The sequence below is a fragment of the Ambystoma mexicanum genome, chromosome 1p (genome assembly GCF_040938575.1).
Source record: "Ambystoma mexicanum isolate Mex_15411 chromosome 1p, UKY_AmexF1_1, whole genome shotgun sequence".
Lineage (NCBI taxonomy): Eukaryota > Metazoa > Chordata > Amphibia > Caudata > Ambystomatidae > Ambystoma > Ambystoma mexicanum.
The window spans coordinates 367,326,610-367,342,019 of record NC_090921.1 but is presented as its reverse complement, the minus strand read 5'-3'; positions in this window follow the sequence as shown (position 1 = coordinate 367,342,019).

Here is a 15,410-nt window from a genome sequence, read left to right as displayed (position 1 = left end):
AACCTCTCTGGTCTGATCCCCCACAATTGCTACAAGCAAACTTTGTATATCTCCTACTGCTAAAAGGATCCCAGCTGTTTATTTTTCAAAAGCATATATCGATTTCCCAGCACCTGCAGTGAAGGGCAGTAGTGCTTTAATCAAGTTGTTTTTGTCCATTTGGGCCCAAGGTACATATTGCGGCCTCCGGGGCCTTCCTGCAATAATGGCAACTTCATGCCCATTCCCCTCTTTTCCTTCCTGCTGTCACTTGCCTTTTTCCTTGTAACTGCTGCCCGCCTAAATCTGTTCCTCAACTGTGGACTCCACAAGCTCTCTACCAGTGGGATAACTGCCAGTACCTCCTCTTCATCTTCCAATTCATCCTGCCGCAACTCCCTATTTGTGTCTCCATCTGACCTCACTGTCCCATAATCTATGCGCCCCACCCCTCGTTCATCTCTCTGCCCCTTCTCCTTCTCAATATTAACCTCCTTGATCGCAGTGCTATCTAATCTGAACAAAATGTCTCCAGCCCTTAATTCATCTAGTCCACACCCCGATTTGCTCCCTCCTTCTCTGAGGGCCCTCAACCATGCCAACTCCATTTGCGCTGCCTTTAAACCCTCTTCTAACTCCTTTTGTGTTTGCTGTCTATTGGTATGGCAGTGTTTGTATTAGTTTGATATGGGGGTGGTAACAGAGACGGGGGTGGTGCTGTGGCTGACGGGGGCACACACATTGGATTGGTATATATAGTGGTGGGAACAGTTGGGTAGCATCCTGCTGGAGTTGAAGCCAATGGTTTTACCTCAGATAATACTGCTTTAACTACACTCTGAGTTGGGCCGTTGTCACACTGGGATTGACTGTCATCATTGTCCTCTATAGCCCCCACCATTTTCCATAGTTCTGAAATCTCTTCCCTCCTCTGGAGTTTTTCACCTTTATATTTAGCAGACATAAATGTATACATATGTTCCAGTATCCCTCTATTGTTCGTGCCTTGCTCTGGCCAAAGGTACATCATTCCCTCTTTTGTCTCCACCACCCACTACTTATGATATTTTTCAATTTTGTCTTTATACTATGGCAATGCACTACACATATACACTAACAGTGTAACTGTCCTCATATTGAGAAACTTGATATACAAAAATATCACATCATACACAAAATATAGTTTGTCTTAAGTGTTCCCACCAGTTCTTCTCTCCTGCTCCTCTGTCACCCGTACCCACACCCCTTTCTTTCTCACTCACTCCATGCCCACACACCCACTCTCCCCACATACAACAACCACACCACATCTTCCACAGGCCCTCCCTTGGCCCCCTCTCCACTACACAATATGAGTTAAAACACTTAAAAAACAAGCTAAAACAACAAACTAAAATAACAATCACTAATTTGTCTTATTCCCCCACCTGGGATATATTGTGCACAGGAATTCGAGTCCACTAATTATAGAGGGATCCTACCTCTTTATTCTCTTATCTTATTACAAAATATGGCACCATCTTCTTCCCTACCTCGGAAAGGATCCCACTTCTCTGTTTCTCTTCTCGTATAATAATAATAATAATAATAATAATAATAATAATAATAATAATAATAATAATAATAATAATAATAATAATAATAAAAACATCTATATAATGGTAATTAGGTGCATTATTAAAAAACAATTAAATGAATAAATAAATACATGTGGTCTTTACACACTACTCAGTCGCACATCATTCCACTATACACGCTCGTCTCCTCCTTTTCAATGTCACCAAACCCACCCACCCTTGTTCCCCTTCTCCCAACTTCCCTCTTAGCATCTGTCCTCGTTGTTTTAACCTGCAAGAAGTGTACTTACATCAGCGTGTTCACCTAAGCTCCTCTGTCACAGTGTCCCATTAATGGCCTGCACCATCCTAGAAGCTACGCCCCGCTCCAAAGAGAAGACAGGAATTCTGTCAAAACGGCTCCTGTACACCACTATGGGTCGCATGCTTGGGACTGGTTGCTTCAGGTGGGCATAGCCCCTCCAGATGTGCGGCCTGGAATCCTCTGCCTCTGCAGAAAACCTGGTAACCCCTAAAAACTCACACCAGAAAAAATACAATCCACTAGGGAAAATGGTCCATCACACCTCTTGCAAGTAGAACAGGGCTTGAGCTCACAAAAAATAAATGTACGTGCCAGCAAAGAACTCTGCTGCCACAGAGTGCTCTGACAAAAACAGCATGAGCAATAGGTTTTAAAGGTACACAGCCTCAAAAGTGACGTACATTACATAAATTACAATCCGGATAACTGGTTGGTGCAACCCTATACACCTATAGCCTGCTCCCTATGGGATGCCAGGCGATGGGTCCCAGCATCCTCTGTCCACGTTCTTCCATGTGGGGATCTTCGCCTTCCATCATGGGATACAAAGGCCGTAATTGGCAATTAAGTTAAACAATTAATTATTTCATAGTTTCTACAGTGCACCTGGTACCAAGGACATGAGCGAGGTGGATACCTTGGAGGTCGTGATACCTTCTCAGAACTACGTGAACCCCTGCTTCAATCCGAGACTTGTTGGTGCTGCCACAACTGTCCGAGCCGTGGCATAAATGTGTTACTTTCTCTCCTGGCACCTCATAACACAAATCACATCGACTATGGGTGGTGGCAGCCCATCCCTGCACTCTGATCTTCCTGATCGATTTATTTTTTTACAGTTTTATGGCCAGAGATCTTGGGCTGGTCACTATACTCAAATGGTTGTGCCTGGAGGTGGGGGGTTGTTGGGCGGCTATCACTTAAAGATGTGGACAGTGAAGGCCTAAAGCACTGACCCCCTTTTCTCATGGGATAACTCTTCAAAAACCCAAGCCGGCATTCTCTTGGTCTTGCAGGGCACATTATTTCTGGGTTACATGCTCTACTGATGAGACACAATAAAGAACTCAGTGTGTGTGTGTATGTTCATGAAATTAACCTTCTGCAAACTACCAGGGCTGCCATCAAAGAACGCATGCACACCCTTCTAACCCTCTGGACTGAATATAAGAGCACTAGCATCGCCATGGCTCTATGCCTCAATTTCAAGATGGCGCCTATCTTCTAAAATGGAGTTTCATTACACATGTGATACTAATGGCGAAATCCACTATAATACCACTACAATCCAGCTTCTATAGGTGATCCCCCTTCCTCCTCCATTTTCCAAGCATCCCCATGGCATCTCCTCCTACAATCGCCTCATCCTGAATTGCAGAGACGCCCAGAACTTTCGCCCCTTCTTCCCAACAATAGGCATGGTCTATGGGGGGGGATGCAGGCATTTATGACTGCCCATAGATGGCATGCTGCCCTTTTTCAAAGGAGGGAGGAGGGTGAAAAGTGCAACATCCTTTATATCAGAGGACCGACTAGAACACCCCTTTTATTATATTGGTGCAAAGGGGTCATAACAGCTCAGATGATCTTTGACTCTAGAAGACACCATGATGGGGAGATGGGTGGTGGGCATTTACTGTTACTGTATCTATAGGAAATGACTACAGTAATGTGTCAGCAGTGACAAGGTTGCACTTTGACAGGACGCTGAAAGATGGAAGTACCCAGACACTAATTCTGACATATTTGTGTTTTACTATAACATTCTTAATGCCTATATTCTTCCTAAAGTGCTTTTTGAACATATTTATATTTTAAATGACTATATTATTTTTAGATGTTTTGAAAAGTGGCTAGATATGGTCGTTTTATGGTAAAAAGGAGAGGCACCGTCCATCTCCGAAACGTGCCACATGAGCTTGGTTGTTAAGCCGAGAGTGTAGAGGACCAGGTTGCCGTCCTTCTGAGCTACATCCACCGAGCTCCCAGTCTCCGCACCAGGGTTCCATTGTCTAAAAACAAGAACTTTAGAAACGTGTAGATCCTTTGAGCATTAGCACCAACAAGTGATTTGCATTTTCAGTGTGCCCTATAAAAGTCATCCTACTCACTCACTTAAAGCTAAGGGTTTGAAGCTGTAGACTTATTTATGGGATCAGATGTTGCTAGACCTTATGTTTCCAAAATAGAACCATGGCCAAGAAGTGGCTAAAAAAGATTTTAAACGAGTCACTGTAAAAGTTTGCCAAAAAGCAATACCATGAGTAAGCCTGACTAGATCCCTCAACCATAGGAAGATTAACAGGGATGTTCAGCAAATGAGAATTTATTTTAAACACTGGGTTGAAATCGTGCTTTTTTCAGCAGCAAATGATGCATGTGTTCATCAGAAAAATGTCCTCCAAATAAAAACATTGGGTGCACAGAAGTGAAATAAATATTTGTACTACATCACTGAAGTAGTCCATTATGCTGTGTTCCACTAACACTGGAAAAATGACAATTCTAAGTTGCAGTTTTTAAAAATTGGCTGAGAAAATGTAATGCATACAAGTGTGCCAGTTGTTAAACTATGTTCAGAGCATAAAACACAATCACATTTGTTATTATATGCAAGGGTGCTGCCACGAGGCATTTTTGAATGTTGTTCAAATTATCCAGGTTGTTTGTCATATATTCCAGGGTGCTGATGCGCAGTGTCCCAGCATGCCATAGGTGCTGCTTAAATAAGCTCTGATACTCTCAGCTATGCCTGTTTTTAGCTCAAGGTGCCAGAATTTCAATGTAAACATTACAAATTCCACCTTGCACATCAGTTGTAACCTGCCCCAGATAATTGTATCTCATCAACGTCATAAAGGTTTCACCAGAGACATCTTAGTTTTGCCGTGGTTAAGACAGTGTCATTTTGAATTCTTCATTGCTTCCAGAAAATGCTCATGTTAGTTTTAACGTCACATTCCAATGCAGGGCTAGACGTATTAGCATGCTAGTTTCAACATGAAAATACCGTAGCCCCAGAAAATTATTTTCACAACCCAAGACAATTTCTGTGCAAGTCTCAAAAGTTTAATTACAGTGATGTTTAAGTTAAGAACATTTTGTTTGTGTCAATACATTGTCCCAAGAAATTACTATGCCTCCACAAAATGCTGCAGTAGCTTTATGTTGACCTTGGAAAATGTGCACTCTAGTTTCAAGAGTGCCATGCCAAACTTGCCCCAGCATCACCCTCCCAAGCTATTTTCCAAATGTTCCCTATGAAAAGAGTGTGAGCCTTATTTCAAGATTGGAGGTAGCCTTGCCGGTAAAGCCGGCAAGGCTACCTCCAAACTTGTAAGAGAGTCCGGCACCCGCGAATGGGCAATTACCAGGGTATTTCGGCCCCACAGGACCCGGTAATTGCCCATTCGCGGGTGCCGGAATCGGGTGATCCCCATTGAGCATAGAGCTCAATGGGAATGGGGATGCCTGTAGCACCAGCACCATTCATAACGATGCCTGTGCTACAGGCATGATGTGCCCGCGGGTGCCTATCATTCCGCCAGGTTAGAACTGGCGGAATGAAAGGCACCCGCAAGCAGAAGTCGGAGTTTGCCGGTCTGGCAAGCTTACCGGTACCGTTGTATCCAGACCGACAAGCTCGTAATGAGGCCCTATGTCCTGGAGAATTGCCAGATCAGTTTCAAAATACCCTCTGACAATGCAAATGGCATTCTCAATAGTGTCCTGCTGGTGTTACCCTTGTTAAGCACTTTGTCTCACTAGTTTCTACTGCTCCCCTATCGAAAAAATGAATGCCATTTTTACAGCTTTCCTAGTAAATGTCCACGCAAATTTCAAAAGGGCCATGCCAATGGCATCCCAGTAAAGCACGTCGGCATGTTTCCTCATTGCTACCTGAAAATTCCAATTCCAGTGTGGCTTCATTTAAGCACATTTTCTTGTTAGATTCCACTTTGCACTAGTAAGTCCCCCCCATTGGTTTCATATTAACGTCAGTACATTTCTGGATGTCTGTTTCACATTGTACCCATTAAATTGTGCCATGCCAGTTTCATATTTCTTCCAGTAAATGTTCCCATGTCAGTTCCACATTGTTTCCATACAATTACCATATGATCCATATCAAATATATGGTAGTGTCATTGCTATCCTTTTCCACCTTCCCCAAAAGATATTAGGCCTGCAGCTAAGGGACAAAGTGTTGCTGATTAATTAAATATGAAACTGAATATTTAGCAGCCACAATTGGGGAGAATGCTAATTGCCACTCAAAGTAGTATTGTTGGGTATCCTGGCAGAACACAGATATATTGTGCCAATTTCACCATTACCACTGATATTGTTTCTCTAGTGTCTAGGCCAGAATTCATGAACAGATTTACTGGGGTCCACCTGGACACTGGTGGTAAGGTCTAAAGGAGGAGTAATTGTGGTAGGGGAATTCCAAAATCCAATTGTTCTTCCAAGCTGTGTTAGATCTGGGCACTCTGTACAATATATTTTGTTTAAATGAAACTCACTTCACTAAATCCAAAAATACACATCATCAATCACGAACAACATCCTTTAAGCTGAGCTATGCACACATAAAGTATACTGAGAGTTCCTGGAAGTTCTCATCAATTAAACACATACAGAGAACCACCCAAAAGCATTCCTAAAGCATTCCTAACGCCACACTTTTGCTGTGTTTGATACGTTGTATGGCCCCACCCGGTTCATGAGGAATGGATCTGCTTCTGAGAATGTAATGCATAAAATGACTAAATTCCATCAGGGTTCCACCTTTTGACCCATGGCTCAGGCACAAAGTACTACTTGTGCATGTCTATTTCATGACAAGGGATCTCCGAGGACCAGATCCAGCCTTTTAAGTAAATGACTAATTCTCACAGATATAGGAAATGCACAGGAATGAAAAAATTAATTACAAAATTGCAATATTTTCTTTGACTGCTCACAATTGAAATCACCTCATTGCTCATAACTTGGGGATGCTTTGTCTGTTTTAAAAAGCAAAAGCATGTTGAATTCAGTGTAGAATTGCCTATAATAAATCAGAACATGAAAATGTTTTTGAAATATGTGACTTTATTAATCATTTAGATGTTTGCTATATCATATTACAAGTTATTTGGCCTTGTAAGATGTCTATGGATTCATAATTGTCTGGTGGGTTCTAATATACATACCTCAATAAAGGGATACGTTCATAAGAAAAATTATAGAGCATAAATTGATGTAAGTCCAAACTGACCCAAATCTCCAGATAGGAGAAGAGGAGCATTTAATTGTCACATGACAAAATTAATTGGACCAATCCAAATAAAGGCGAGGATAAGTGTCAGTATCAGAAGAAACCCAATGATAAGACTTGTCCAATGAGAAACCGTTGCATCAAATGATGCTGCATCTGTGGAATTGATCAGTTATTTGAGCCCAAACACATAGAACATAAGGGAAACCTCATGGGAAAGTCTGCAGAGGAAATGGCTTTTCTGGCCCAAGGGGTGCTGTGTGGGATTCTACCCCGGTTGTATCTCATGAGCATCTCCTTAAGAAGACCTTTTTCCAGATGGAGCCTGTTGTAGAAATATTTCCTGGAGCAGACCCAGATTGCGTAAAAGGGATTCTGAAAGCAGGGGATAGACTGACACAAGTATTTACCTGGTAGAGATGGCCTGGGGCTGCTTATGTCCCTACCTGCACTGTGCATTAAACAGACAAACTAATATGAGTATAACAATTCCTGTGCATTTACATCTATTTTCCAATAATTAGTCAAAGCCCTGATAGTAATGGACAGCTGTGTAGAGGGATACTTTCCAAGCTGGCCCACTGAATGGGGACTGCCCTGTAAAGGACTCATTGGGGAAGTTTTTTTAAAATAGAATTCCTTAAAATGTTGATTGTGAACGCATATATTCGATTCTCTGAAAGTAGCTGAACAGATCATTCCCAAATTTTCACAAAATTCACAGAGTCTCAGGAGGTTACTCAATTTCTTTGTTGTGAGAAATATAGTTTACATAAAAGGAGAAAGTCTGACTAAAGCTATATTCCTAATGTGAAGTGGGAAGGAGGTTATTTTGTCCACTTTATATTCTCAAATAACATTGCAAGGAAAAGAAAGGAGTCTGTACTAAGCTGCGAAGTAGAAACCAAGTATTGATTCATCTCATACCATAAAGTCGTGTTCTCATAATTGCCTTGATACTTTTAATTAACCTTGAAGTTGTCCATATTGTGTATACTCGCCCAAACTAGAAATCCACCATACGCTACATTTATTGTGGGATTACCTTGAGAGTAAGTTATATGTGTATCAAATTTATATTATACATTTTTTCTCTGATGCAAACACTTGTCGATAGCATTAGAGAAACCAAAGTGCATTACCTTTGAAAAGGTAAATTGTTCCATGATAATGTGAATGTTCATACCTGAGAAAGTGATATAATCTCTTTATAAGAATAATGATTCAGAACTGATTTTTATGTGGATGGGTACATGTGTTCATTGTCAATTAGTGAGATGGTGGCAGTGGGTTGTTTTCCTCCTTTTCTGAAGGAAAGCAGCTTGTACTTATGTGTAAAGAATATTATGGGTGATTTCCCCAGTATAAGGTCAGGGGAACACTTTTAAACTGAATATTCAAATAAAAACAGCTTGTGTAGTTTTTTCTGAATTTTGTGGTGGGATTGTTGTGGTAGGGATTTTAGATCAGGGGGTGCCTCACTTCATGAATATGCAGGTCCAACCAAGTCTCTAAATCCTTCTGTGGGGGGCATCCAGGCAGCCCCCTTCCCTCCTTCCTCTGACAGTCATTAGGACTAGCATCATAGGTAGAGCTGGTGTGGAGTGACCATGGCAGTCCTCTTCAGCTCATCACCCCTGTGATCTTTGCCAGTCTGACTCACTACACATGGTCCTGTATCTGCAGAAGGAGTGAGCAGGGTGATTGTTTTCTCATTACCCCCTCTGTCCTCCATTGACTTCTGAGCTCTGTGAAGTCATCCATCCAAGGACTTTGTTGATCCCACCTTCAAGCCTTGCCCCACAAGTGTACTGCGGTAAGTAAGCAGGCTCATGAAGCACCCCCCCCTCCCTTTATTTTTTCTGAAAGAACTAGGGGGCCCACTCTTTGAACAGCTCTGAGGCTAACATTTGGTCTCAGCCTGGGAGCCCCTGTTCTTCAACCCAAATGCACTCTGAAGTGCATATGTATAGTGGGTCTGGCTGGGATGGCCACTCCCTATGGCACATCTACAATTTACCCACCATATTCTTGCCAAGACTGCCTGCCCATCTGGGCCATTGTGGGAGTGTCATTGATAATCCACTAAAGAAGGTGGGGCACCATCCCAATGCACCAGCCATCAGTGTGGCATGACCAAACGATTTTGAAAAGATGTGAAATGTGGTTTACAGTCACCTTCATAATTTCTACAACATACCTATGAACTTTCGATATGGTGCTACACAATGATACAAAGTGATTTGCAGAAATAGCAGCGTAAATGTAGAAGTTCAGGAACTAATAATTAGGGCTGCAGCAGACTTTGGCTTTGAGTATGTTTTTCTTTAGCATTCTGGCTAAACATGCTATTCAGGTCATGCGCATGCTGTTCGGTTTTTGCTGAATACGTGAAGCTCATTTTACAAGAGGTGTAATGTACATTTACGTTACACCTCATTTTCTTTCATTGGTATGGCGGTTAGGAGGCTCAGATTGCAAGTTATGATTCTGCCTTCTCCTTCCTCTCCGCCATACACATACTCCAGTATTTACACAAGCAGGACAATTTCATGCTGGCATCAATGCTGTTGAATCCTCCTACTTTTCCGCCAGTAAAAAGCAGGCACATTCGATAGGAATTCATTGTAAAAGCTACCTGCTATGTATAACACGGCAAATGTTTTCATAAAGGCGAGTATACCACCATTTTGCACTCACTGTTTGCACTCTGACATGCAAATGATGAAAATTAGTCGAGGGCCTATTTCCACCAACGTGTAAATGTAACAGACCACATAATTAACGATTCCCTTTGTCTTCTCATTTTAATGCAATACAGCAGCTCAGAGAAGATTTCAAAATGGAACTGAATTAATTATTTTCCAATTCAATATAAATCTAAGGTGCATATGTTTATGTTTTGGTGGGAGTGATGAGGATGTGTGAGATGTGAGCAAGGTTTGCTTCTAGGGGAAATTCCTGTGGAGAAATAGGAAGTAGGGCTGAGGTGGTCAGTTGCATGTCAGGCAGAATGGTTCCTAAGAGGAGTCTCGGGAGAACTCCCCCGGTTGGTCAGCCTGTCAGAGGCAATATTTAGAGATAGGTGTGACAAGTGTCTATAGAAATAGCCAAAGTGATGTATTCTGTTGGTGAAATTGGTAAAGGGAGGATGTTTGGAGACCAGAGACAGGCCTCTTCTAGATTAAACGGGCTGGAGAGAGTCAGTTACATGTCAGGGCAGCAAGATGTGCCTGATAGGTCCCAACCTATATTGGCCTCTTGGGAGGATTTTCTTACTGGGACATCTATTGAATAACATTACAGGCCAGTAGGACCCGCCAGGAAGGGTGCCAGAGATGTGACAGCCTTTCTGTGTGGACAGAAAGAGATAGAGAGCAGTGCATCTGCTTCTGTTGTGGATGGAGATTGCCGCCTTCAGCTCGTAAGAGATTGCAAGGTGCATGATTTGTAAGTTGCAATATCCTTTTGTTCATTTCATGCTACACTTTACATTAATGAAGCCTGCCACGTTAAGTAGAACTGTTTTTGCATATGTCACATTCTTCCGCATCTGTGGTCCCTGCTTTTTTGATAATCGTTTCTTTTCTGGCTTGTGTGCTTTAATAAACATACGTTGTTGATTACAATAAAGAGAAACACACAATACATGGGAACACATATATGCTTTCTTTTTTAAGTGTATTTTTAAAGTTTTGTTCATGATTTATCAATTAAAATACCTATTTTGCTTCATTTTCAGCAGACTACTTAATTATTCGTTTTTTGGCTGAATACTTAATATGCTATTCGGTGCACATATACCAGTAATTACTTATCTGCCATCTTGCGAGACATTCTCAGGTGTGGCAGAGGGTCCTTTGGCCCTAGCATTGGTCTGTGGGCAAATAGTTTCTCTTCGGGACTCAGACATTTCCCTGATAGTTTAATTCAAGCATGTCATTTACAGACATCACTGTTGTGAATTGTCTTTGTGCCTGTTGTGTTGTTAATTACAGCGCGTTGCAGTGAAGGCGCTGGGCTGGGTGATTGCAAATAAGGCGGAATGATGCAATTAAATAAATCAAAGGAGACAATTGCTGTGCATCCATTATCTTCTTTATTCAAGCGCTAACTAATTTACAGGTGGGTCGCAGCCCACCAACAAAGGTGATAAACAGAGGGCTAATCCTCTAAACACTATCATCACAACAAAGGTAGGGCATTACAGTGCGCAAGACCTATGGACAGAAAATAACCTTCCAAAACGCTTTGCACCAACCTGCTTCTACACCAGTTAAAGCCATTGAGTTTTGTGAATCAACAGCTGCTCCAGCAAGATCTTTCAATCTTTTGAAATCGATTAAACAAGTACAGCTTTTGGGAAGTAGTAACATGTGCTGTTATCCGATGTATACATTTCAGTTAGTAATGTACAAATGATTGCAACATACCTGTTACATCATTATGGAAGCCTTTGCAAATTAAGATGGCCTCCTTAATATCATGAAGACTTCAATTTGAAAGTCTCCTCCTCCCTCCCAGGCAAAATGCACTGCATTGGCCGCCCAGGTTTCCTACAAAACTCTTAACATACTGTCCTCTCGTTCATCTCCCGCACCCCACCTCCCACCTTCTCTCACCTCCTTTGGTACCCCTATGCCACCCCATACTCACCTCCCTCACTCCCATTGCACCAGATGAGATCTCTAGAGTTGTCCGCTCTATGAAAGTCATCTCTAAACAGGTGCTACCTTGCTCCACTAGAACCATCAAGGACAACATTGACACACTCGCCCCAGCCTTGGCTGACTGCTGCAACCACTCTTTTGCTACAGGCTCTTTCCATCAACCCCTCAAGCACTCTCTTGTGAACCCTCTTTTATAAAAAAGCCATCTGCTGACCCTTCTTGCCCGGCTAACTATCGCCCTATCTCTATCACCCCTTTCTTGGGCAAACTCATGGTGAAGTTGGTCATCTCCCAACTGACCTCCACAGCAAAATACCCGGTGGCCTCCATGACCACCAGTCCAGTTTCAGGGAAGCCAGAGGCACTGAAATGGCTCTCCTGAATACCTGAGTGGACCTACTCTCTAAACTGGACTCTAACACTCCTTCTGTCCTGATCCTCCTTGATCTTTCCTCTGCCTTTGATATTGTCAAACACAACATCCTCATAAACCGTCTTCGTGATACCCTTGGCATTACGGACATGGCATTGGTGTGGCTTACCTCTTTCCTCTCTAACAGCCCCTCGCAATGCAAATGGGTTCCTTTCTCTCCTCCACCTCACTCTCTACCTTTGGTGTCCCTCAAGACTCAATCCTATTGCCATTGCTCTTCAACATCTACCTGGCCTCTCTGGCCCACCTGATCTCCACCTATTCCCCTAATTTCTAGTGTTATGCAGACGACCCACAGCTGTCTTTCCAGCTGCCTTCCCATATCTCCTCCTCTTCCTCCCTCATTCCTGACTGCCTGATTGCTATTCAGGCATGGTGCTCTGCCAATGATCTTTGCCTCAATGCCAGCAAGACAGAGATCCTTCTCATTGGGATGCCTGCTACTAGCTTCCCACTCACTCTCTGGCCAGACACCTTGGGTCCCCCCCATCACATGTGTGAGGCAAAAAACCTTGGGACCAACTTTGACTCCTCTCTCTCTTTCTCTCCACACATCTTGGACCATGCCAAGAAGTCCAACTTTCAGCTTTATCCCCCAGGGGCATTCTACCTTTCCTCAAGAGCCCCCAGAAGCTCAAAGTCTCCAGAGCCCTGGTTCTCTCTAGGATAAACTACTGCAATAGCCTCTTCCTTAACCTTCCTCTTGCCTCCTTTTGCACCATCCAACTAATCCAGAATAGTACTGCAAGACTTATCCGTGGCCTACATCCCAGGGACTGCATCCCTCCAGCCTTAAAATCTCCCATTTGGCTCCTGGTGACTGGAAGCATCCAATCCAAGACCCTCTGCATCATCCACAAGGCTGTTTGGGGCTTGGGACATCGCTACATCCAGCTTCATCTCCCGAAATACCTCCCAACCAGAATCCTAAGGTCCTCTGGCACCAACTCTCTGCTGGTCAAACACTTCTGTAAGCAGAGAGTGGACGGTAGATTCTTCTCCTCGGTTGGCGCCTCCCACTGGAACAGTCTCCCTCCTCCCTCAGACTTGAACTGGATCTTCTTAACTTCAGGAAACTCCTCAAGACCTTCTGCTTCTCCTCTTCCCTTCCTCCCCACCTCCCTTTATAAACTCTTCATCTGCCAATGGACTGGCGCATGTTCCCTTAAAAGTCATATATGGGCCAGGCCACCCCCACCAGTCCCCACTAGAATCCTCTGCCAGCACTTGGCCTTGGGATTCCCTTCACGGACTACTGCAATTTAGTCCACCTGTCCACTGCACCCCCCCCTCCTTTACCCTGGCACTTGCCACCTATGCCCTCCCTGCACCTGCCCACCACCATCCATGGGGGCAACCCACGTCTGCACTTCTCCCTCTATCCCCATCCCTCTTGCACTTATCACCTCATTCATGCACTTGCATGGTAGGATTGTCACTAGACCAATATAACCGTTTTTCTTTGTTTCTTGGTTGATGTACTCTTCTGATGCCCATGTCTCCACCCCCTTTTTTGTCTTGAGGCATCTGGAAACACCTATGTATAGGCACCATACAAATGTCCAATAAATCAAATAATCAAAATAAGGTGGGGCAGAAGAGATAATAATGGGATTACAGGCACTGCACATAAGAAGATCTAAACGTGTAATATCACCAAGCTCTTGAAAAAAGGATCAAATGTAGGAAATGAACTTGGCTTTGGAGATAAGTCTAACCCTCCTTTTTTTAACCCAATATCCTTGTATTACAACATCTGATCCTTTCTTGATGGATGACTCCTGCTGATGTTGAGTAAGCACGGATAGCCACACCGGTATGCTGTCCTTTCATCGTGGGATGTTTTTTCATGTTTTTTTTTTATCGCAAATTTCTTGCCTAAAAAACACATCACATTTTTTTGGGGGATTAGAAAAAATATATATGTTGGGTGTGGGTATTCGGGGATATATAAAAAATTCAAGGGGAAGGGGGGATTGGGAGGGAACCCCCCCAAAAATAAAAAAAATAAAATTCAATGAGTTTTTTCATGAAAAATATCTGTGGTAAAAAAGCCTGCGTAAAAACATCCCATGATGAAATGACATGGAACCAGCCACACCGCCTCACCAGCAGACAAGCACCTGATCACCTGAAAGAAGCAACCACTAAAATACTTCAGTGATGCAAAAGGGAAAGTTTTAAACATAAACAGATGACACCGAAAGTGCTGGAATGCTGGGGCAAGGTCAGGGAAACCCAAACACAATTTGTACCCCTGGAAAGTGAGCAGTTGACTGAATTGCATTGCTCAGCTATCTCAGTCTTTCCAACGCATTGGCCTGTTGTCAAATATCTAAATTTTGACCCAAACAAATCAAGTGAAACGTTGCATTCCTCTTGTCTTGTCGAGAAGCCATCTTAGTAGCAACACACCTCTTTTACTGTTGACATTTAATGAAACAGCCTCGGCCTTGTCGACAGTAACCTATTTTTTCCAGACGCCTTGATCAAAAGGACAGTAAATATGTTGCCCTTGGCTGGGCTCCTGTATCAAATAGGAGCCTCTGGTAATTAGCAGCGGCAGAGTCTCTGCAGAGGTGTCTGTGGTTGCATAATGAGGTTTACTCATCACATGAAAAGACACCTGGAAAAAGCAAGCGATCCAAGTAAGAGGGTTGCTTGCTGCCCTTTGTCTCTGGTCACCATGGTAGTGATTGAATATCTAGTGAGCCTCCACAATGGTGTATTGATGACGTTATTCGGAGAATGCTGCAGAGTGTCATTGCAGGTTGCAGTTTGCCAGTTGAGGTGAAAATATTTTGCCACCCTGCAAGGCGACCAAAGCTTGGTGGGTCGGGACGCTGAATGTTATTCTGCTCAAGCGGGAACTTCGTTGTCTAAACTCTGTCACAACCATAGGAAAGTGGGGACTGTATATTGAATACTACTTGTGTGTTCTTCAGGAATGTATGCCCTGAGAAAATTAACCAAACCCGGTGTACTACCAATGGATGAACTCATGTTTGAGATGGCCCATGTTTTCACACTCCCACTCTATGCGTGTGAAGGTGGAAAGGGGGATACTTCAATTATGAGAGGGGATTGGTGCGTTATATTGAGACCACCCTTAACCTGAGGAGTTCCTTCCCACCCCCAGTCAAGGAGCTCTGCAATGGTCGCTTATGTTTTTTGCACTGGCCTT